This window comes from Varroa jacobsoni, unplaced genomic scaffold (genome assembly GCF_002532875.2).
Source record: "Varroa jacobsoni isolate VJ856 unplaced genomic scaffold, vjacob_1.0 scaffold_231, whole genome shotgun sequence".
NCBI lineage: Eukaryota > Metazoa > Arthropoda > Arachnida > Mesostigmata > Varroidae > Varroa > Varroa jacobsoni.
The window spans coordinates 181125-206476 of NW_019213133.1; the positions used below are offsets into that span (position 1 = coordinate 181125).

Genomic DNA, 25352 nt, shown 5'->3' on the forward strand with positions numbered 1-25352 from the left:
GTATCCACCGAAAGCCAAAAATAGGCTTGTCTTAGGCATTTATCGACCCAAATGTGTAACAACTGGCATTTGAACTCTTTTAGTATAGACACAGGTCTATGCCCTGCTGGTTAAGCCAGTCTAGACCTGCTTCGTTAATGTTAGAGGTTATCACAGAAAGGCCGCCAGCGGACCTGGGCCTAATTGCCTGCTGGACTTAACAGACCTAAATTATATCGTAGCTTAGCCCGCGCAGCCAGAATCGGCGACAGCTAAGCCAACACTTTCTTCGCGCAATCGTCATGTCGGTGCCAATTTAGCGCGTACAAAACAATATGCTCAACACTGAGAGAGATGACTATTCGGCTATAACGCAGAAGATCTCCGTTGATTCATTGTCAGCATACAATTGCTCCATGACTGACTGTGAATTGTGCCAGGTATTTTCTACATTAATAAATGTATGATCTGGCTAATTGGGCATATATTGTCGTATTTGAGCGGACAACAGCTGGCGGCGTACTGAACGTCTAACCAGTTTAACTCAACTGAACGAAGGGGCAATTTACTATTCTAGAAACGTTTGACTGCCCACAAACAGAGCCAGATACTCTTAAATGTATAAGGTATAACATGAAGAGGGAGGTTTGTAACCAACGGTTTTGCCAAGTGAAGACCATATTTTTCGTCTGCTTGCTATCAATCAATTTCATTTTGTTTGTGTTTTTTATTAGTTCTTGTTAGCAATGTGAAGACAAGTCGAGTCTTTCTAAGTAATTCCTTTAGGGCAATAGAAAGCCGGGGACGGGCGCACACACACACTTTAATGGTGTGAAATAGTCGTTATCAAAACGTTAATGTTACGCAGGCCCTTTTGTTGCGTCTTTGTTTCAAAATTGTGTCAGCGGTTAATGTCAATTGTAAAGAACGCTAAGAACGGGCTCGGTTCGGTCGACACTATACTATAATGTTGAGCTAACGATAACTCTTTAGTGCGATAGAGCATATTCTTCAAACTCTTCTCGGTCGCTTATGAGGTCGATGAGCAAGCGCATAATGACCTCTAACTAGACGCTTTTTAGTCCATCCTAGCTGTAATAAATCTGTGAAACCTGTTGAGTCGTTTTCACGTGAAGGCTGCCCTCGAACCCAATTGATAATGCAATTAATTTCGTGACTCTGAACGTTTAAATGGCTTTGTATTATTTATGTTCTTTTGCTGTTGCCACTGATTTCTTCATAAACGCACTGTTCGTACGCCCTGCACGTAGGATCTGTGCATCGTTCGAAGTTCAATACAGTTAGCGATACGAATTTGTGTTGATGGGCAGCAAATGCTTATGCTGTTCGAACGAAGCACGAAAATATTATGGCAGCTTATATACGAGACAGATGCCGAGCCCGATTGCATTTCTTCTCATAAGCTTGCTGCGAGACCTCGCCATTATACGACTTAATTGATAGTTGTCCATTCGCGTAATGTTAATAGAAAATTGTATAAGTTTTTGTGGATCGCTCTTCAACTTCGACGACGGTCCATTTGATTGCTATAGGGGATACAGCTTACCGCTAACAGCGTCTTCCCATATCGCAACGGGTTCCATAGCAAACACCAGTGAACGATACTTAATTATTAATATGGACGACACACCCTGAATATTTTCTTTAGATTAAAGATCAAAGCAAGGCGCTCTGTTTTTATCTAGGTATCATTTCGCCGTAAACAAGGTGCCATACTATTACGGCCATGTACTAACTTTGACAGTTGTTGTATTGTTTGTTAGGTAAAGTCTTTCGAAAGACGGCAAGTATTTGTATTGCATTGTTTATTCGATGCTGGCGAATTCAATCGTTTTTGCTAATTTATATGTTCCGCGATTGACCGCCTGTGTGGCATTTCTTTCAGTCCTGAGTGAACACGTTGACGCCTCGTTATTTTTTACAAAAACCGAATTTTTAGTGAGTCGCTTCTCACGTCAGGTTGCAAAATGTTTTTCGCGGCAAAATGTTTTGCGTTTTGTTAAAAAAAAAAAACAAGAAGAACGTAATTGCTACAACTTTTCGACTTCGATGAACGTGTGATTAGATCATATCGATAGAAAGGTGGCGCTGGACGTCAACACCAGTGTCTGATTGTGCTGATCGCCGAATCTCCCATCGTATCAAACAATACGTTCGACTTGATGCTTTTACAGCAAAATTTGATGAAACTCTTGTGATGTACATGTAGGAATAATTCGTAGGAATATTTTTGAGATGCTGAAATCCCTTCCTCAAAAGGGAACGTGAAGTAATCTCAAAGCGCAATAGAAACCTTTCAATAAATTAAATTTGACGGTGCAGAAAAATTGCCTCGCTTACAAGTTCGGAGAAGTTTTACGTATGCTTCTATCAAAGCACAAATCTTTACAGGAACAGCTCTAACTTGAGGGAACTTTGAGTAAATATACTTCTAGCTAAGCACATCTTGTGTTTTGTTCGTCTTCGAATGAGAAGCAGGGATACCAAACGAGACAGAAAGCACACTTAGCAGATCGATGTTCGGTTTCTGTCGTTGATTTTGACCGTCGTGGTCGGAAGCGGTTCCTGTGAAGGTCAACTTATACCAATTCTCTTTAACTAGTTGCTAAACTTCTGTATGATTATTATTATTATCATTACACCATCGTAAGGTAGCTCGTTGTTTCTGGTACATTATCTTGATATTATTTTAAAAGGAAAAAGGCGTTGGTCAGAAGAAGCCCACTTGCGCTCCTGTTACAATTCCATAGACAGCAGAATTTTCGTAGCGCCTCTCGCTTCTTGACCTTGCGTAATGTGGGTCAGTGGTCTCTGTGGGACGTGTCATAGTAATAGCAGTATCAGATTTACTACGGAAATTGTGACTTTCAAAGAGATTTTAATACAAACATCATTGTTTACATGATGTTAGTATTACTTTCAAGATATATTCAAAGAATCAAGTAACTGTGATAAAGGAGTCTTGTAATCTGTCGCGACTTCGTTCAAGACGAGCTATTTGTTCGACCATTTGTCGAAACTATTGAAAAAAGTCAGATAATATAGAACCGCTAGAAGGATACTGTGTAACTCACCTGAAACAACGTTAGCAGCCGTACCTGCGTATTTCAATAATATAATACGTTAACACAGTTGATATATAGGCGTTATCTAATCTAGAAATTCTCCCCGTCTCATTACTAAAAAAAAAGTTAACGTGCGTTTTAAAGGCTCAGGGTTATGTAAGTATATTTAGTTATTTGCCTAACCCTCTCGAAACGGCCTACGATTTGCGCGCGCATCTTTTGGAGAACTACATATAAACCCATATATTCGCTTTTTTCTGTCTGTAAGAGTATTTCTTGTACTCGAGTTGTGTACTATCATCGCAATTTGGCAATATGGCGCATTTTCAGTTCGGAGAACGGTGAATCTATAGAAAACGGTTTCTTGCATGCATTGAAGATTATCGTACACTCAGATTGAGCCTAATGCTGTCTATAGGCAAATACACGCAATCATTAACTGTAAAGGCTAATATGTACATCGTATGTACATACACAATGCGTCTTCAGGATAATTTCTATAGAAACGTTAAGTTATCAACATCGTCCCGTGGAATCTGCACATTTCAGTGCACATTAGGTGGCCATTTTAAGCGGAAGGGATTGTGGTTAATTGGCTATTCGGTGACTCAACCATTAATCTGATGCATTTTCCGATGTATGCATGTCCGCCCCATTCATCCAAATGAAACATTAGCTGGACTTTCCTCCTTCTGCAAGTTACCGAGTGCTCAGCTCGATGTTACACTATTCTGTAAATCCTATCGCAAATATACCCGCATAAATATGTATGTTCACATAAATATGTAGGTGGAAAAGGAGCATAGATCCCGCGAACTCCCTTTTACTTCTCATACTCCGTTGCTTATTAATTAATTACTTTTCCTATAGCATCCTCTTGCAGTCATGCTATGCAGTATTCAAACAGGTCCACTCATTACTTCTCGATTTCTTAAACATATAATTGTCACTACTGATGTTGTTGCGCCGCTGTTGGCGCTGTCGGTATCATCTACATTACTGGTTTGCTGTAACGCGCTTCGTCAGGATTTGCAAAAGCAACCCGGTACGTCTTTGCCGCCGTGATCCAGTGTGGATAACTCTGTTCGTTCTCTTTTGCCGCACTGGTCACGCCGGTACCCTTCAGATTTCGCTGGCTCGTCGCTTGTCGCATCTGTATTATCCTTCTTGTTTCCTTTCTCTCTCTCTCTCTCTCTCCCTCTGTCGGGCGCGCGCGCGCGCCTTTCCCCCTGCAGCTTCTCCGTTTTCGTCCGCAGCCCTTCGTTTCCCATTCCCCTGTTTCTGCGACACTTCGTCGCTCTTCATGGATTCCCTTCTTTTCTAGTTAAAAGTTCATTGACCTCGTCGTTACACCTATGGCTGCCGTTGTTGCCACTAATGATGGCGGTGGCAGCAGCTGTGTGAGCCAGCGGCATCGTAGCGGGCCTATGGCAGTCAGTCGAAGACGCTAGAAATTGCCTCATCTTTTCTTTACCTCCTTCGGCTTTCTGGGTTTCTGGCCGGCTTGGTGGTATTCATTCCTCTGGATTTTCTGAATGCCTCTGGGGTTTTCTCTGGCTTTCTATCTTTTCGCGCTCCTTTCTTTCGGGTCCTCATTCTCAGGTCCTACCGACGCCGTTTGAGGTCTGCGCAGCTCTGCTTACAGTTTTTGTTCCATTGCCATAATCGATGCACGCAGCACCGATCACGACTACGTCGCTATATAAGTGTTTGGTATACAGCGACGCTTGCGAATCAGTTGGTGTCCGAGTCTTGTGCGCCGGTGGTAGAGCATCACATAATCAACACTAGAGGCGTCAGAGGCCTAACTATTCGATAGACTCGACAAGATTTTGGCAGCGGCATTAACAGAGTCTGAGAGTAAGGTCGTGTGGTGTTGTCGAAGTTCCCGTTGCTTCTGCTTCCGCGGCCACAAATTGTAACTTGCCGTTTACCGCTAGAGACGTTCAGCGGATAGCGTCGATAGTCGAGGAGGGAAGAATACAAACATAAATTTGAGCCAGATTTGTTGGCCTAAAGTTAGCTTTTATCGGAATAGGCACCGAGTGTTAATTACTAGAAAACTTCATCGAGAAAAAAATGTAACAATGTAATCGGCCTGCATGTCTTGTGTGGTATGTTATATTTTAATAAGTCGTTGGAGTCGTTACAAGATTTCCGGACCAGAAACTTTTGTATGATACGTTTCACCTGAGTAGTCAGACGCTTTATTTATTTGATATGAGAACCATTGTATTTAATAAACGCGTGCAGGAGACAGTCTATTAATATTACTATCATATCATACACCATTGCCATTCGCAGCATATGTTTGGCTTTCAGAGAAGAGTTAGACCTTATAAAGCATTCACTGGTATTAGCCTTCGGAGCGCGGGGCAGAAGATTTTTATCGAAGTTACGTATTGAACAATATCATGACGAGTTCCATATTAGCCAGCGAGCGTGACCAAAAACAGCTCCTTCTCTTCGAAACGAAACAATTAAATCCGAACCAACTCATCGTTTAAAAACCCTGAAATTGAAATATATATAATTACATATTTATATTGCCCGACAGTACCTTCACCAGCAACACATAAAAAAAGTCGCAGGACGAACAGTTGGTATGTACGCTGAAGCGCATGCTTCCACTGCCGCCTTGTTTGTTAGAGTTTGAGGAACTATAGCTTTTGTTACATCGCTGCATTTTGCATCTAGATACGAAAGGTTTATATGAAAACCTATGAAATATATAGGAAAAAACCACCTGAACAGACCCACAATGTTATGATTTGGTTCATTCATGATAATTACGATATCGATTGTATGTGTCATCAACATTGAGCCTAGTACTATTCCTTCAGGCGTAAAGGTCGTTGTTGAGTAACTTTACAGCCTTGCTTTGGCCTTGGTACAGGGCGCTTTCTTTCCTGACGATAACAGCAGTCAGCCATTTATCTGCCAACGGCCATGCAATTGTAGGGTTATTATTGTGATCCGAAGTACGTTGTGTAGTGGCATACGACGTGACTGGCCTACACGTGATCCTAATCACGGCGTTGTTAGCGAGCAGGGCTGTCCAGAAGAATCACATTCTATGCGTGCGATCAATCTATCGTTGGTCAGCAACCTACAGTTTAAAACAACATTATTGTCTAATAGTTACTTTTTAAACGGTGGCGCTAGACTGACGACGGTGTGATGCGTCTTTCCCAGCAGAAGTAAACGGAAATAGCAACAACACTAAACGCATAACATTATTCAACCACCGGCATCCGTGTACGTATATGTGTGATTTAGTTATGATTCGTAAGTTGCCGGGTCGTTTGCTTTGCGGATATGGAAACTTCACCATCATAATGATTTCTTTTATCTGCCGATGCTTGATCAATGAAAAAGAAGCTTCTTTAAAAACATCTTCGCTTTGTAGAACATGAGGAAGGTTTCTTGGTATAGGCGAAAATATTTCAGTATTTGGGTCGCTAGGTGCGTCACGAAGTGGTGGTATGAACATTCAAAACAATGGATTACGAAGTGTTCGACAGGCTTCCGATGACATGCGTTTACAAAGTACATAAACTTGCCGACAAATATATGCAGGCTACTGGTTACAGCCGAAGTGTGAACTACTGAGACTTCTGTGTTAGAAATTACATCGATGCTATACAACCGAGTTCTTTATTTTCCCTACAATACGACTATGCATCAACAGCGGAAGGCCCAGCTTTTATGTGACGGGCACTTCACTGTTCACCTGTTGATAGTGGTAAAACGTGAGACGGTATGGTACGACCTAGTTCAGTGTGTTTCTGTAAACATTATCACATCATAACTAACACTCCAGTGGAAGCCTTCGGAGCCTAGACAGAGAGAGATGGCTCCAGTATCGTGGTATCCGTGTTGCTTTTTTAGTACATGCATTCAGGACGCATTTGTCCTAACTAAGTTACAAGAGTGGCAGGTCCGTGTCGCATGAGTAAAGTGAAAATTATGAAAAGCTGATAGGTAAACAACCAAAATAGTGACGGCTTACAGAATCTACTAAAAAAAAAGGAAGCCAAATAGTTGTCGCAACTGATAGACGAACTTGTACCTTTTTTGAAGGAATAACCATCATACAACACGGATCGTATAATAAACCATCTATGTATTGAGATAAGGATTTTTCTTCAGTTGCTGGATATAAGCAGATGCTCGCCACTATTGGGGTGGTAGCGTCGCTCGTGCAGCACGGGATGATACTGATGGAGTCCCACATTGAAGTTTGTTACTTCTGTTATTGGTCGTGTCCATCATCGATTTCTCGCGCATCGCAGCTGAACAGGAATACAGCAGCTTTGCCGCCCTGTCTCTAGGATGACTCATTTTTAGTTCGAGCGACCTTTTTCCTCATCTTTTTTTCACGAATTGCCTACCTGAGATTTTTGGGTTTGCAACGCTTGTTTATTTAGTAGCTACATTAGTACTTCGGGCATGAGATCCAAAAACTGGAGAGAATCTAATCTTGGAAGTAAACATTTTTTTGAGCAAAGTCCGTATTGATCGCTAGCGTTCACCTAGCTGGCTTAACAGCCCGTCGAAAGCAAAAATGATGACATCATTCATTGTCGCAGCCCTTCCGAGTAAATTAAGCGTTACGAGTTTCTGCAACGGAAGTTTGCAATGGCGCCGGGCCAGAGCTGCACTTAAAGGTGAAAATGTATGTACGAATTCTAGCTAAAATGATTTACTAATTTAAAACTTTTAGAACTAGAAGGAATTTTTGCAATAATAGATCTTTGTTGTAGCAGTTCTATCAAAAAATTATTGATTGTATCCTCTTCTTTTGTCAGAAACACAAATCCCTCGGCCTGTGTTCGTTTTTTTTGAAAATTATACAATTTATCCTCGATTCCATACGTCGAAGTTGGCGAAAGATTCTCTATAGACTTTACATTTTTTAAACGGTACGTAATTACCTTAATGACGCGGTGTTTTTACCGGATAAATTAGCAACTGGTTGGCATCGTTCGATCATATGTGTATGCAAACATGTCAGTTGTAACCGATTATAGGATCGCAATTTTTATAACTGAATACACGAGATTTATGCATTGCACACTGGCATATCAATTTATCGTCTGATCTTCACCCATGTTAGATTAGCAAAAATAACGGTAAAAACACACCATTTTGTAAGAAAAAGGGCACATCGCTTAAAACTCCTACAGATTTATTTTCAAAATGTACTGACAGAAAAGCAACAGTTACCTTGCCCAATGATGCTTAACAAGAGGCGTCAAATCGATGAAGCAGAATATTCCGACGTTGGCGACTTCTTTTCAACAAACGATAGCGTTTCATGCATAATGACATCGTTTCATGGAGCCGCTGATCCACGCGGGGTTATCTAATTTTTTTGTTCAAACCAGTACAGTCTAATCTTATCGTCGAGCCTTGTGTTGTTGGCCTGCCTGTTTCAGCTGGCCTTTCCGTTGTTGTCTGCATTTAGTAGTATTTCGGCCATCTTAAACGTCTTGGTATAGTCACTTCGGTGATGCTTTTCTTCTGGCTATTACTGGTGATGCCGCTGGTTGCTGCTCCCGAGATGGCATCGGCGGTTTTACTGGTGGAAACTATCCTTCTTTTGTCTTCCTTCGTAACTCTGATCGTCACCTCGCTTTGCTAGCTGTTGCTTCGTTCGTTCGGATCAGTTAGTTGATCCATGATTCTACAGGGAAATTTTTTGACTCTTTTGCTTGAGCCGAGTCGCCTTCGCCCCATCATCCGTTTCTCACGTCTAGGTTCATCATTTTCTGCTTGATAGGTTATCTTTCTTCCATTTTGGAGCTCTCAGCTTCACTTCACCCTCCTACGCAAACATCTTCTTATAGTTTCATATCTGCTTCAGTGTCGTTCCGGTTCCCTTAATCCGTTTGTAGTGCGTTAGCTCGTGTCGTCGATATGAAACTTCGGAATATTTCGGCCGACTTCGATTTGTGTTCTTCTATACACCTTTCTTTGACCTCGACATACAGCATAATGCTATGTTGTCACTTTCGTCTGCAGGGAGGTATTTTTGCACTGCGTAACAAGTTGACCGTGTTTTCGAGCCCATTTGGCTGGTATGAGTCAGTGTGAAGGGCGCGCACCATAGCTCTTATGATGTTTTCTACCGGGGACTGACTATCTGATGCTTCCAGCGATATGTCTAAGTGACCGGTGGCAGTTTTTGAAAACAATAAGCTCATTTTAACAGTGCTGGACGACATGGTAGGTGTCATCTCCATGTTTTCGTCCCTATTCTCGCCTTCTGAATCCTACAAACACTCGCGACACGTACGGTGACCGTACAAAAGGAGATATTGTGTAGCATATTTTTTTCTTTGCTCTGCACACAAGGTCAGATTGGTTTCCGCCGGCGCCGAATTTTGCGCTTGTCAATAATATACAAGACGCTCAAAGCGACAGTATTAGACAAAGTTAGTATGACAATGCCTGAGCATAGACAGATGGCTATCAATAACTATGTATGCGTGCGTGTGGACGCATGTAAACCGTCGAAAGAATCGACGATATCCCTGATTCACTTGTCCTCTACGGAACGCTTCGCCAGCCTTGTTTCCTTTACCCTTATGTTGTGTTTGATCGATATCTAAGAAATATGACAATCGATGACCGCTTGGTAGTCGTGTAATGGTTCGACTTTTTTGTTCTTTCATGCTGTACCCCCTCCCTAAAAAAAGACTAATTCAAATCTTATCAACCCTTGTAAGCTAATTACGGTGACGCCGTAAGTGATATTAACATAGAAAAACAATTCATATTTCCCCTAGAGTACTAACCTTTCTTTCATTGACATATATATTATCGCTTCGCTGCTCTGATCACAGAGTAGAATACATTGCAGTCACGGTAGGTGGAATCGGGATGGCGAACAACTTACTTCAGACGCACTTACAACAAAAATAGAGATGTCTAACAAAAGACCCACTGTGCCAAACAACAGCCTTAAAGTGTCCTGGAGAGCTAGAGGCTTGCGGTAGGACGACCTTTACGTTCGATATAATGCAATATGCTTCATTGGTAGCAGTTGATATGGCGTTCCGTTCGATGAGCTACGCATTTTTAGATCACCCATTTTTTTACGGAGTCGAAACTAAGCTAAAATGTAAAAACATCATCACGTAGCCATTGTTCTTGATTTTCTTATTCTTAGTTCGCAAAAGAGCAACCTTGCAAAAGTGCACCTTTTCCTTTAGCATAGATGTTATCTCTTCGAACCAAGCCGAGCTAGCAGCACGTCATCTCCATACAACGTCGAGGGTAGAGATTAGGGTTGCACTACCACAGATTGCCCCTCGCATATGATCTGCTTTACAAAGCGCTAGAGCGACTAATGCGGCTTAGGAGACAGATGGTTTCCTACATACGTCAGCGGAATTGATAGAAAGACGTTATCGATTTTTTTTTTAGCTTGACTTGCGCCTCTTGCGACTGTGATGTAAAAGGTGGTAATGCTTCGTGAATCAAAGTTCTACGTAACTGTTAAAGAGATTTGCTATAAGATGCCTGCAGCGGTTGGATTGCTGTTTTTCGCTAGCTTATCATTATTCGGTCTCCGGTGCGTCAATTGATCCTAACCCAATCGTCGTTTTACAGTTGTCGCACAAAGGGCAAACTGTATAGCCATTACAATAAGGCATTAACCACCGACGAAATGTAAGTGCCCTTGAGCTGTGGCCGTACGTAAATTGTTAGGGAACAGAGTATCGAAATATTAGCTGATTACGTTAGCTGAGATGCTCGACCGTCGCGCAGCAGACTTGTCATATGTAACACGATTACGGGAACAAGCAGGGCCATGTAACCAGCTATAATTTTGAAATCAAACTTTTTGGATATCTACCTACTGTCCTGCTAACGAGCCCTGTATCTTTTTAGCAATCTTTGCCGGTCACTCCAAGCAAGAGAGACTTAATGTATCGGCGGTGTGCGACACCCGCGGTCCACAGAGACGCTTCCACGTCGCGACACCCTGGCGGCTTCTCACTGTCATTCGACCATCGTCATTGCCCTTATCAATGGCATCATTGTTTTCTTTGGTGTGGCCGAGGGTGAAAAGAAAAATCTGAAGGAGCGAGAGGCACAGCGGTTAAAGCAAACAGAGTGTGAGTGATAAACAGCTAAAGAACTGTGTTGTTTGAATTAGCTGATCGCTTAATAGACGGTAATGACTATCATGGATGACTATAGAACAGCTTTTAACTCAGCGATAATAAGATGCGATTTGTCAAGAATGACGGTTAGAAGAAGAGTTACTGTCATGGAAATGCCCTATAGACGTAACTCAGTACGACAGAAATTTCTGTAGTTTCCGAAGGCCAAAGCCTTTTCTTATCGTATTCATTCTCATTTTAGATGCGTGTTAGTTTTTCTACTACGGGTTTTAGCGATTTCTCCTGCAGTCCTGAACTCAGTGAGACATACAGTTCCTTTCAGACAGGAGCGATGTGACTCAGCTAGCCTATAAATCAATTTGGCAATATGCCTGAAGACATATTCGCATAAGATATATAACAAATTAATAGATAAATTACTATAAAATGAATGATTTGATAAATTTGTTCTAGCCATTAGGTTGTAAAGGTCATCTCTAGCGATTGCTTTATACTACCGTTTAATACATGGATTCTTATCGGGTTTCTCTTTAACAGAACTGCACATGTATGCATCATTATGGTTCTTATCAGACGCGTTAGCGATGTCATATCCGGCGCTTCCAAAACCATCATGTACACAAATATCGGATCTGACAAATAAATGCTTCGCGAGCGTTACAATGCAGTAACCTCATCATTCATCGCTTTCATTTGTGACTAAAAAAAAGACTCAGCTAGATAACACAATAACTAATTGGAACTCTTATCGTTGCCGCTGCTTCTTGTTATACAGGTTGAGATTTCAGCTGCATGTCACATTTTACAGCCGAAACTTCATGTAAAAAAAGATATGCCGGCATTTTGCAGTTTAAACAAAATCAGAAGGGCTTTTGTGATTACACTAGACGATCTGGTTGCTTTTGTGCGGTTCATGTGAATATGTACTCGTATCAGGGCAAAATGCCTACGAAGCATCTCCTTCGATAACTTTAGTTATCACAATTTAGACCCTCAGGATCCCCCATTGCCCCATCACTCTTATTCCACTGGTCAATTTGGTGCCCGTCCTTTGCTTTAGAGAAGGCATTTGAGGGCTGTATTCACAATATTCGATTTTACTGCGGGCTTCCCTTGAGCCTCCGTAGAACTTAGTCCACATTAAAATCCTCTTTAGGACCCTCACTTTAATCGTAGTAGTACAACTACTACTACTACTACGGCTCAAAATGCAATGGAACGTTTGTTTGCCATTTAATAGCAATAGAAATATATGATTTGACCGGGTTAGTCGTTAGCAAACGCTATTCTCTTGATTGCTAGATCGATGTCATAAGTATTTTTGTATTTTACGATGTGTACTTATTCTGGTATACTGGGCATAAGTAGCCTGTTTATAGAAAATTCTGTTATTTCCTATAACATTTGTTTACGTACACAAATCGTGGTTATGCTATTTAGGAAATTGCGAAACAAATTATACTCTTCTTTGATCCTTCACTCAGCTTTGGTCTCCGTATCTTTCGATAAACCCTCAGCATATGTTCTATCCATCGAAAAATTTCGGAATAATTAGCGCGTTAGATGAACGCTGTCCTCACTATACGACAAGAAACTTGTGTAAATTGATCGAACAAAGAATCTGTGCGAACATCTATCTTTGCAGCGCTGGACAACACGGCCTCCGCAAACTCGAGAGATTGAAGTAGAATGACCTCCCACTAATAGGCTTCATTGTCCTCCCGCTGGTACCCGCACAATGCCCTCGATGTTAGCGGCCCCCTCAAAGCATCTAGTAAAAAATAAAGATACCCGGAAGTGACTGAGTGGACCCGCGGCCTTGAAGTCTCCACAATGCTTTAGACAGCAGCTCACAGCAACGTGATTAGAATTGTCTAGCGAAACACGACTTGCCACATAAAAATACGGATAGAGGGGTCGCGAGATCTGAGTCGGTCCATTTTGTTAGCGTATAAAGTAGGTAAATACGCAGTGGGGTGCGAACAAAGCCCAAGCCACCTCGAAACGAAGGGAGGTAGACCACATCGACCGGATGGCCGCGGTGTCTCCAGTAGCAGCTTCAGCAGCAGAAGCAGTTTAGCAGGAGTAAATCACGGGAATCCGGCTCTTGATTACAGCGATATCGGATAAACACAGACGTGAGTAGTGTGTACTTGTCGTGTTTTTGTGTCTTACTGTAATGTGTCACGATAGAAAACACCTCAGGTGCGCTGGCCATGGCTCGTTAGAAGAAATGAGTGTACGTTTGCTGTTGGGAATATATATCAGAGTAGAAAAAAAATAGGATATTTTTTTTAACGAATAAAATATTATTGATTCTATCCATCGTTAGCGATTTTGTCGGTTCTGCATAAACGCCAATATAACCCCTAGTCTCCAATATACCGTATCATTCTCTAAGAGGACTTCCGCAGGGCAGGCGAGATAAAAGGCTCCTTCCTACATATTTCTAAGAATAATCGTAATTGGGTGATAATTTCTTGATTAATAGCTGTCCTCACAAACTATCAACACAGCTGACTCGCAATTGTTAGCCAAATTGCACGCATCACTCGAGTGTAGTATGTACTCATTGATCCTTATCGGACTTTTAGGGACAGCTTTAGGTGCAGGAAGTTCGAAGAAAAAAGGAGGCCGTAAAAAAGACCTTGGATAGTTGTCGTATGCTTTTCACCACAATCTTCATTCTCATACATGCAAGAATAAATAGTACAAGTAGTGATTGTATTTTCGTAATTGTTTCGTTCAGTCGGAGAAAAATTTTAGCGCAGTTGCAATTTGGCCAATTCGGTTGTAGCAAAAGGTCAGAATGAATAAGTTACAACTTCTCTTTTTAAACTGCAGAGGGTAGAGGCTGCTCAGTACTGGATACCCACAACGGAATCCGGATGCTCTTGCGTAAAAATAGTTGTGTAAGTAGACGTAAGCGGGTTTTCGCTGCGGTCTTAGGCGCTGGCATGGGTCCCTGTGTAGATACGTTCATACCTTGCTAACAATTCTAACCCATACACGCTGACCTTCCAACCCTGCGCAAAGGACTACTTTAAACCAAACGGATGCCAATTAACTTTCAAAAAACCACCGGCTGATCCGTACGTCAAACGAACAGTTCATCGAACTGTTGGTGTAGGACGAAATCGTTTTCGAGGCTACTCATGAAAACCTTTTTACTGAAATGCAATTTTGAGATTGACATTTTTATGTTGAATAGGTTCTTTCTGAGTACGAGGGAATAAGGTTTTTCGCCAGTTTCATCTAAACTTTTCTGTCAATGGTAATTTTTTCGCGGCAGAACTCTGTATACAATGCCACTATAAATGACCCAGGACATTAACTAATCTGTAGCAAACTTGCCAGGTCAATGCAAGGTCGATATGATGCAGTTAATGATGTTTTAGGCCAAGGCTTCTGAGACATAATCGAGTTTCGGGTTGCTCTGGGACCCGACCAACTTCGTAACAAGCATCGAAATAAATGGTTTGCTTGGGACATAACAATATATGATATGTACGCCCTTGGACATGGTCGTCAGGGGCGTTATACGTAATCCCGAAACGCACAAATGATGTACACAAACGGGCATTTAACGCAATGTCAGACTGGAAACATCTGACGCTTACGGCAAAGATCTCTCTAGGTGCCGAATATCACTGCAAATGTACGAATTACATAGTGTAAAAAGAGCCACCGGCTGCATTGTCGACTAAGTAATTTTTCTAGCTAAATCGAAGCGTCGAAGTCACATATCTCAGGTAATAGAGATCGCGTCGGGGTCAGCAGAATTTAGAAAGCTGAGCTTTGGCAGTAGTAGATATACTAAAATCGTTGAAATGTTTTTATCCAGACTTGCGACCGAGCGCCTTGAAGGTGAGTGCAGTTTATGCAGACATTAGCTATATATTACAATGTTATTGTGATAAAGGTGCACATGCTGCGCAAATCCACAAAAACGTTTAGTGATCAAGATACGCTATCCGAAGGAACGTCCTAAACGGGGTCCTGTTGCATTTGTTTCGATCAAAGTTCTATATGAAAGATGTTTCTCACTATGGTCAATCAATCACGAAAGGGTTGATGAAATTTTATAAAAGTTAAACAGAGTTGATAGGGGAATAGGTATGATATAGGCAAAAACTAAGGAATCATCATCTAACAGTTCTAAATTATTCGAAGAAAGCTGGTTGCTAGAAGGTACTCCATAGAAACGCTACTGCTAACGTGGTTGGTCGCGCGTGATGAACAGTGGATTACGTACAAGAATACCGCGTAGAGAATTTTAATTTGCTTCAGAATCTGTGGCAGAAAGCCCAGGTAGACGCTAAAGAAGGTGATGCTATGTCTTTAGTAAAATTGGAAAGGGATCGTGCATTATGGGTTGCTGCCAGCTGGCAAAACGATTTTTCCGGACTTGTCCTGTCAACATCTAGCAAAATTATACCAAGCCATTGAAAAAAAAACGGCCGGAATCAGGAAACAAATAAGGCGTTGTCTCCCACCATGACCACATAAATCTTTAGTTACTCGCTGAAAACTGAAAGAATCTGAGTCAAAATTTTAGTGTATCCGCCGTATAGGCCAGATATAGCACCAGTAGACTGTCATCGGTTTTTGGTTTGTACAGAACTTGCTTAACGGCATTAATTTAATTTTAACAAAGAGGCGCAAATACGAGATACCACAATTTCTCGTCCAGACACAGCAAAAGACCTATAGTAATGGGATAATAGTGTTACCAGAGAAATAGCAGAACGTAATCGATTAAAAGGCATTTAGAAGAGTAGACTTAATAGGTTCACTCACATATGTAATATAGTTATTGCTAAATAAACTATTATTACACCAGGATACTACGTAACTTAAGGCAAGAAAACCGCGGGGGCGTCGTAACAAAAACCGCATCATTATACAGGAATCATACAAGTAAAAACATTACATAATACACTTGATATACGAGCAGTTCATTCAGGTCGCATGCTCTATTGTGCTCGGAGGTGGCCTTTATAGACAATACGCGAACAAAAGCAATCCTTGATATGCTGGCGTTTTTTCTTCTGCAGAAAAACAAAAGTGCTTCAGGCTGATTGCGCCCTTCGCCGACATGCTGGGAAATTTGAGATCTCCTCGGGTAAACGTACGATGAACAAAGGCACCCGCAACTCTCTAATGACTTAACTATTATGAAAGTGGTTGAAAGACGAGGCAGCCACGTTGAAAAGAACTGGTGGGATGCTTTCTAGACATCTCTTCTAGGTGACTTCTAGACATAGGAAAAAGAAAGGCTTTGTGTTTCCGCTATTTGTTTCCAATAGGGCGCTGGCTGGCGTCGGGGTATCCATGAACTCATAGCGTAAGCAAAATGACGTGACCACACATTTTCGTACACGACGACAATGTTAGGAACGTGCCACGAAGTCATGCAATTTATACCGAGCCAGACCAAGGATCGGCGTCTAACAACTGCAACTTCATTACGCACGCCATGGACGAAAAATGATTCTCTCTTTGATGATAAAGCTTATTTGGAAAAAATTGCATTGGCGGTGAAGACAAGCGTCTGAATTACCTCGCCACAAGCGCCACAGGATCTTCTACCTTGGTGACAGCTAGCATCATTAACGATGATGAAAATACCATTGGGAGTACAAACTTCCGGCCGCAAACGTCGAAGGATAGATTCAACGTGCAAATAGAATAGGACCAGCCCGGAAAGCTGACCAGGTTGCTTGTCACAGAACACTAATGCAGCAAACCTATTGCTCCAAGTGCAGAAATAGACGGATGACGGCCTTTCTTTCAGTGTTACTTTGCAGGACAAATTTGTGCTTGTCTCAGCTGCTTGAAAATTCCTACACCCGCATGCAACAGAAGTTTTCACAATAACGGTGGGGGACACAATGAGTGTGTTCCTGAGGAATTGCGAATACACACTGGCTGAAAAATTCACAGACATTCATGGTGCTTTCCCAGGTCCTGGTTTGTATTGAAATTGTTTTTTATGTAACAATGCTTCTGCTACATAATCATCATGAGTTGAGGCGAGATAAGCTGTCACATCGATTTTCGGAATTAATGACCTGTACGCTTCCGAATTCATTGTTTTCGACGATATGTGCATGTGCCTCCATGACGATTCAACGGTAAAGTGTTTACCTGCTAAGCTTGGAGGCAGTCCAGATTCGAAACTGGGCATGGAAAAACTTGGTTTCATGCTGGGGTGTTCGGTTCTCTGAAGCGATGCTTAGCAAAGGCAGTACTGAATATCAAACTGAGAACATTCGTATGGCATCATTCGTAGGTACTGGGATTTCTACGTATAGGTCACATTTGCAAGCCGTAGGTAATGTAACGGTTACCGTACTACCTTTTTTTTTTTTTAGTAAAATATCAGCTGCATATAAGAAGTGCTTTGCGATATTAAATAGCTGCTCTATATATATACATTGCCCTCGCCCTTGCGTAGTAATGGTTGCGATCTTAATTAACAATTATTCACCTGGTTCAGCTGCGTTCCCCATACCTATGGCAATATTGGCCATACGTTTAGCCCTGCGTCTCGACCGTGCGTTTTCTAATACTGTGAGCGATGCCCCATTTTACTTTGATGTTCAGTTCAGGCCCTCGCATGCTTTGGCGGTCGATAGAAAACCAACGATGTTACTCGATCAGCAACTGTATGCATATTGAGGTCAAATACTCCAAAGCTTCACTGCAATACTTTTTCACGTCAATATCAATGGAAGGTGCTGTTTCTATAACATCTACGACAATGTTGGCAAATCGACAAAAAGCGCTCCAGACCAATACCTGTAGATAGATCATATATATACATGCAGGGTATACCAAAATGTATACTCTTTTCAAATAATTATAGCTTCAGTTATCGTTTACGTATAACTAACACCGAAAGTGCAAAAGAATCCGTATAGTCGATGTCTCCCAAATTATTACCGCTCTGGTTTATGCACTGCTGATATCGTTAGGGTCTTAATTCACGAAGTTCAACAAACATCCGTTTTGATGTTGTTGCATGTATTTCGTCAGTTGAAACTTTTTAACCTTCTGGTGTTGTCGAAAAAGCAAATTGGGGCTAGGTCTCGCAAAAGATTCACGTAACTGGTCCCAGCGTCTACACTTTTGGGGATAAATATATATATATGGACAGCACAATGCAGTACGGTTGACGAAAAGGGAAGCAAGAATATGCGCACGCAAGCTTATCCATGTAACGAATCCATCCATCGCGGCAAACTCTCCGCGTCCTGATAGCGGATCAGGCACCCCGTTGACCATAAGGTGATGGCAATAGCCCTAATGGTCCTTCCTGCGTGCGCTATAGCGGTGCCCGGCCCTTAGCCACAGTCGAACAGGATTGGACGATGATAGCTTTGTCTTGGTATTCTAAGTTAAGGCAGTTGAGGTAAGACAGGGAACGCCAACGAGCAATGGTTTTGAAGCTAATCGAAGTAGAGCAGCTATCGAACTGTGCGTGCAGGAGAATAACTTTTGTGCACCCTCGGCATTTTGTTAAACTTAACTGATTACCTTGGTGCTTTATGCGTAGTGTATAAGAGATAATAATATTGGTCACTCTTGCCAAGTTGTTTAATATGTGGCAATTATAATCGACGTCAAAGGTCCATTATGATAAGTTGGCCGTGACTATAAAAGTGTATAATTTAGTTCTGCATATATCGAGGGATACTAAGTGTAGATCACCCGTGCATTTCAGCTACTAATAGTGGGTAAGTATTGCATTAAGTGAATGCTCAATTGGCGTAAGAAAGCTTCGTATGGGCGGTCGTATTCAGGTGAAGCCCTGACAGAAAACGAAGGTAAAAAAAAGGCTACAAAATTTAGGAATTTAAGATTTGATCTATGTGATATACGCTCTCTTGAACTAATAATAAAAATGACGGAAATTCGAACCTTGATACCAGTTATTCAAAGCACTGCGCTGAGATCCGTTCCCGTATATTTTCTGCTGTTGTAGCTTCATCGCCTTGTGACAAACGTCCAGTAAAGGACGCCCGTCAAAAAAGTATGAAGTTATTCATACCTCGTATGCGAGCACGGCGGATCAAAGCAATTAGCGGATTCGTTGACGTCTAGCTAGCTTAAGATGCGACAGAGTAACGGCCAGCCGTTCATTTCCGTACGGGCAGCTAAAGCTTCTACTGTGTTAGATCATTACATCTTTATCTAAAGAAGTTCGTAGCTTGCGTTCGAACTTCTAAACACTACTGAAACGTTGATTTTTTAATTTTGTGGGGCAGGTAAGCGTCACTGAGATAAGCTCGACATTTTTTTCACGCCGATAACAACCGAAACGAATAATTCGATTATCGTAGATGAGTGCAGCTAGTATATAAGCAATTGGAAATAATAATGGCCGGGCTAGTATCCTAAAACTTTCTTGAATAGCTTGAGTATAGTGATTTTACCAGGCGGCACCATTTTAGAGTTAGATCACGAAAACGATAAGTAAGTGTATATATATATACTGCCGTCTCTTTGTGAGCCGTGAAATTGGTGGTCAAGCTTCGACTTTGGCTTGTTTATACGAGGAGTCAAAGTACGCAGAAATATTGAAATATGCCAGTTGATAAGATGGATGGAACATGTGCACCATTCTTAAACGAAGTGTTCATTTTACTACTTGCACACGTGCGGTGTATATATATCATGCATTTAATAGAAAGTGGCAATTAATCGAAGAACGATAATATCTGAGCACGAAATGTTGGCGGCGTTCGTTGATGGCAGTGTTCGAGCTCTACTCTCCGTCGGAACTACCGGCGAACAAGTGTAGTAACAATAAGAGTAGCAGAATTTTAAAGCTAATCGAAGACCTTATTCATAGATAATATAGATCATACTGCACACAACAACTTTCACTAAAATCGGCATAATTCGCCAGGGATGAATGCAGCAAAAATCAACGATATAGTAGAAAACAGTTTCTACAAGCCATCTATGACTTAACTGATGATTGCAAAAAAATTTATAGTAATAGCTAGCTGGGTACGTGGATGATTGTCAACACTGACCTCGACGCTGACGAAAAAGCCGACCGGATTTCGTAGCTCCCTCGTATCTAATACAGTTAATAAAAATTGTGCATGATAATGAAACCGAACGAGAGTTTTGTTTAGTTACAAATGCGTTCCTTGTAAAGATGTGCTTTCCGCTCACCTGTCCTCATACAGTAACGTGAGAATAGTTACGCAGTGTGATTATACGACCGATTGACCCTCTCGATCTCAGATGCTTAATGGCCTCGATGCGAGTTAGTAAATCAGAGACATCTAGCAGAAAGCGAATTGACCGATTGGAAAAGTGGCGCGCTCTTCAATGAAAAACAACATCAATATAGTTTATTTCCTTTTGAAAATGCTGTTTGTCCGTATACTTCGATAGATGCTCGTGTGTCGCCATGTCCATATGTTTTTCGATACTCATCAACAAGCCACCGTCGTGCTACTGACTAGAAGGTGCAGCATATGCTAAAGACGTTTCTAGTTTTGTAAGTTTTTATAAATGTCGCCAACGCACTTACTCTAAACGTCCCGCTCGGCCCTGCCGAGCTGTTCAGGTTACCTTCGTCAAGCGGTCTGTTATGTAGAATGTCGCTAGAGTAGCTGCAACGACAGCGCCATCTTTCGTCGCCTTTTTTTTCTTCATGTCCCAAAACTTTAAGGCAAAAGCGACCCTGCCATTGGTGCCGACAGCAACGGCAATCATTCCCACCATCTGCTAAAATCTCTGAGTGAAAGCAGTGTCAGGTCGCCCCACGCGAAGTGAGATTTTACCGTTGTCTCCGTTTGAAGCCGCGGCGCAGATATAACTTCAGCCAGGTCACTATCAGGAGTGCTGACGCAGGCACCAAACAGCATCGCTAAAATGTGTTTTTATCGTTCTGATGGAAGCGATCAAAGAGGCGACTACTAGACTTGAGCAAAAAGCAGAAAACGCGGAGAATTAAATTTAAAATGACCTCGTTATTCGAGTGCATGCGAAGTTCTTCGCATAATATGAGATTTGTATGGAGTCGTTCATGGATGGAACATCTGCAGTGAATAAGCGCAGACAAGAAAAACAGAACAAAGGCTGATTTCATGAATCCTTAATTTAGTTAGAACGCTTATAAAATGCGCTTGATAAAGAAACAAAAACAATGTTTATTGTTGACAAGCATACACTGTTAGCTGTTCTAACACATTTAGTTGATATCTAGAATATCATCCCCTGAGGTCTAAGCCTGTGGTGCATGGCAATTGCTAGATAAAGACCATCAAACGCTTGTAGCCCTTAGAGCGACAAACCATCCGTATCCAGACCGCCTGACCCAGATTTACTCAGAAAATTTTACAGGCAAGTTTTATGAGAAGACTCAAAGTTACATAACATTAAGCGGTTTCAAATATTAGCGCTAGTAGCGCAAAAATACTGGCGCGTTGACTGTTTTGAACAGAATCTTGAGTTTTGACTGAGTAAAGCGCATCTCGCTCATTACGATAACACCAATTTTCTAAAGTTACCAAGTAAGTAGCCATTTAATTTGTTGACGCTAGAAAACAGAAAGCGTATTATTTTATGCAGCCATATTGTATAAGTATTAATTATGCCACCAATCAGAGACGATGTTGGCGAACAATCAGCGAGCAATAAATCAGATAGTTCGGATTCTGCGAAAACTACCAAATACTACTTTTGCTTTATCTAGCCTATTCCGTTTATGCTTCATAAATGCGGCCAATTTTTTTCTCACATCGAAAAAGCCACTCAATCCCACAAGAATTCGAGCTAAACCAATATTTCGTGGTCGCGTGCGTGCGTAACCTCCAGTGTCTTTGAATGCTCATCTTTTTAAGTGATCGAAACGTACATTAAATTTTAATGTAATTGACTACTTGTCTTTAAAAAGAAAAAAAGCGATGAACACCTGACGTTCGCATTCACGGGTTTTGAAATACAAATTAGTTCTACATGATTCAAAACTGCAAGCCTACTCCTGCTGGAAGAATAGCGAGAGAGAGAGAGAGAGAAAATAATAATCCGAATGCTGTTTATCCCTTAATATGTTTTATTCATTGAATGATAGTAACAGCAAAAAAATTATTTCCAGACAAGAGAGCCTTCTGTTTAGCGACTAATGGGCTCCTAGGATAACGTATTTTACCAACATGTGGAGCATCTGTAAAACGCTAACCAACGTAGATGACAGAGAAAGATAGACCTTTCCAATTGTTTGATAGCGTTCCATACTGGTTTTTTTTTGGGTTCGCCCGTAATAGGCTCAGCACGAACCTCGAGTCAAGCTTATCTACGTTGACTCTTCGTTATCGTAGAAAACGCGGAATCAGCTGCCAGTTTCGTTAAGTACAAATATCATCGACTGATCGTTGAGGTTGTTCGCTCTTATAGTATATAGAAGTTACACTTGTCATGGTCCCACTGGAACCAAGAGTTCATTTTAAAGTGGGACACGTTAGTTTGGTATCTTACAGAATGCCCAGTAAACTATCTGTTATAGTTCTACTATTTCGAAACAGCTCCTTCACAGAACTGCTGTCACAACTGTTTAAACGATCATATTCGGAAACAGAGAGGTGCTAAATGCCTAGACTTATATGTTCAGCGCATCACTGTACTTTAGCTAAATGCGACAGTTGCTGATCCTCCCCCTATTCTGTCAGATTAACTTCAATTTATCCGATTCAGAATATGTATCTACACTAAAAAGCCGTTGTACACTCATGGACGAGTTTGTATTCTTTGACAATAGACATTTCCTAATCTCGCTCATGTACGTTCGTAGCATTCATGTCGTCGCCCCGTGCCACTTTTGAACGACAACCAAACAGCTACAAATGACACCCCGGTCAACAAATGTCATTTGTCTAGTTCTCAAGCTTCGCCGCCGCCACCACCGCCGTCCCTTGATGCTGGCCCTATTGTCAACGCACCTAGCGACAGCAGCCCAAGTCCTGACGGCAGGCTATAACGGCTAGTATCGCTGTACGCGAATCTGCCGAAGGAAATGCTGTCATCAAATATCGATACACAATGTCGTCGCATGAAACTACTCATGGATACGTGTAATGTAATAGTGAAAATGGTTTTAAAATTCGTAATCGGTTGATTAATCCCAGTCCTAACTTAGCCTTGGTGTAAGCCTTTGTTCGGCCTTATTTGGGTTGATTTCAAGTGTTTACATTGTCCTCAGGTAAGCCTAATACTGGCGTATGTCGCGAGTTCATCCATTGGACTGGATTCCTTTTTCCTTTTCCGTTACGCTCTACTCCTATCGAAAAGAGCAAATTGAAGCGTGGCAGAAAACGATCAACGAGCAGCTGACTGTGGTGGATTTTAGCGAGTCCTATTGTCACGGTCGAATAAGTCTTTAAATGGAGAACTCAACAAAGTAGTAAATGTGGTTAGTATCATGATTACTATACTTCAAAGATAAAGTTATAACTAAAAAGTATCTCGCCAACCGCACTAGGATCAAAGGAACAGAAAAATTAAGCTATTCTAACTTAGCCAAATCACCACCTCGTAAAATCTCTTGCATGTAAAAACCCTGCACTTTTTGTCTGCGCAGCGCTTCAGATTGCGTAATACTTCAACCGCCGACGAAACAAGTCTTGAGCTCATCAAAACCTATGCTGCTATGATAGAAATTCTATCGTGAGAAGAACTTTCGTATTAGGAAATGCAGGATTTTCCTTCAACGTAGACATTGACAAAAATCAGGACAGAAATGCAACGGTGCCGCCCAATCATACGCTAGGCAATGTAACATATAGATACGAATGCAACACTGCTGAAGAGGTCAGCAAGGTTTAATTAGTGAGCGTATCGTTATTTTATTCAATATTGCGATTATAAGTATTTCATATTGAGTCACCAGCACCAGTGACTTCCAATCATATTTTCAGAGCGCTTTTTTACAGCAGGAGGAAACTGCACAGCTTTTAAGAACAGTTACTAGAGGAAACAAGGTGCGGTTGTTGATGTGATTACCTCTCAGACGCGTTGGGCATAAGCGAGATTATTGTTGAGAATTGCTTAATGAATTTGTCACCGTTAGACAGATTTGTCAAGCAATACTCGACGTATGTTTAGTAAACTCAAAATAGCACACAGTAATGGCTGTGCGTAATCCTTCGAAGCCAATACCGGCCTCATCCAACCAGCAGTAGGCATACCACTCGCGTAAAATCACTGGCCAAAGGCTTTTACCGCCTTATATCCAGAGCAATAAGCATCATTATGATCAAGGTTAAATGTGTGTTCCCATCATATGATCATACCGTGTCCTGTGAGTTCTAGTGGTGGGAAAGGCTGGCTCGCCGACAGAGTCGCAGCAGCAGTAAGGATACCAATGCGAATATAGTAGCGTCGCAGGCCAGATGGAGGACACACCCTTAGGCAATGGGACCTAATACCAGGCAGGCGTTATGCGCCGTGTTTCTGTCTGTACGTTTGTCTGCTTACCTGTCCTTTCCATAGATCCATTTAACTGCGGCACTTAGCCGCACCCCTGGCTTACACAGTTAACCTACTTGCTGGCGGCAGTCATCTTGCTTGTTTGCTTGCATATATTCAGTATAGCTCGTTTGAGATAGAATGGCAATACTTGGCTATAGCAAACAGTAGAGTCATTAGCTTCTATGTGCCGTTCAGTAGCAGCAGTGGCGGCGGTGGCAATCGCCCATAAGATAGCTTTACAGAGTCTATTATATAATTCTGTGAATACATATTATAGGCAATCGCTTTGAAAGCCTGACGTGACGTTGCTCGCTACGCCGTGAAGACGACAGCGGCGATGAACCTACTGAAGGCAGAAGTGGGTACCGGATCTTGCTGACGAGGGCAGCTGGAAAGGCCTGAATCAATAAGACACGCTACGATGATCTGCTAGGGCAGACCGGTAGCGTAGTCAGTGCAGATGGCTTTTCTGCAACTGCTGTGATTGCTCACGACAATACGATATTTCGTAGTATATGAAAATTTGACGACTCTGATAGCTAGAGGAGACCATCATGATTATCGTTATGTGCGTCGTAGTCGTTACCGCTGGGACTATTGCCGTCACTGTTTTTAGTGACGCCAGCGTCTGATAAATAGATAGAAACACTGGCAT

At 41.8% G+C, this 25352-nt stretch overlaps 1 protein-coding gene and 1 long non-coding RNA gene across 2 annotated transcripts in view; both read left to right on the forward strand.

The window, feature by feature from the left end:
• Window positions 1-25352, forward strand: part of LOC111273848 (lysosomal alpha-mannosidase) — a 90327-nt gene that overhangs the window by 7803 nt on the left and 57172 nt on the right. The window lies entirely within an intron of this gene.
• On the forward strand, window positions 10478-11882 carry LOC111273850 (uncharacterized). Its single transcript, XR_002688072.2, has 3 exons — window positions 10478-10745; window positions 10968-11194; window positions 11741-11882. It is a non-coding gene; the product is annotated as an uncharacterized LOC111273850 (long non-coding RNA).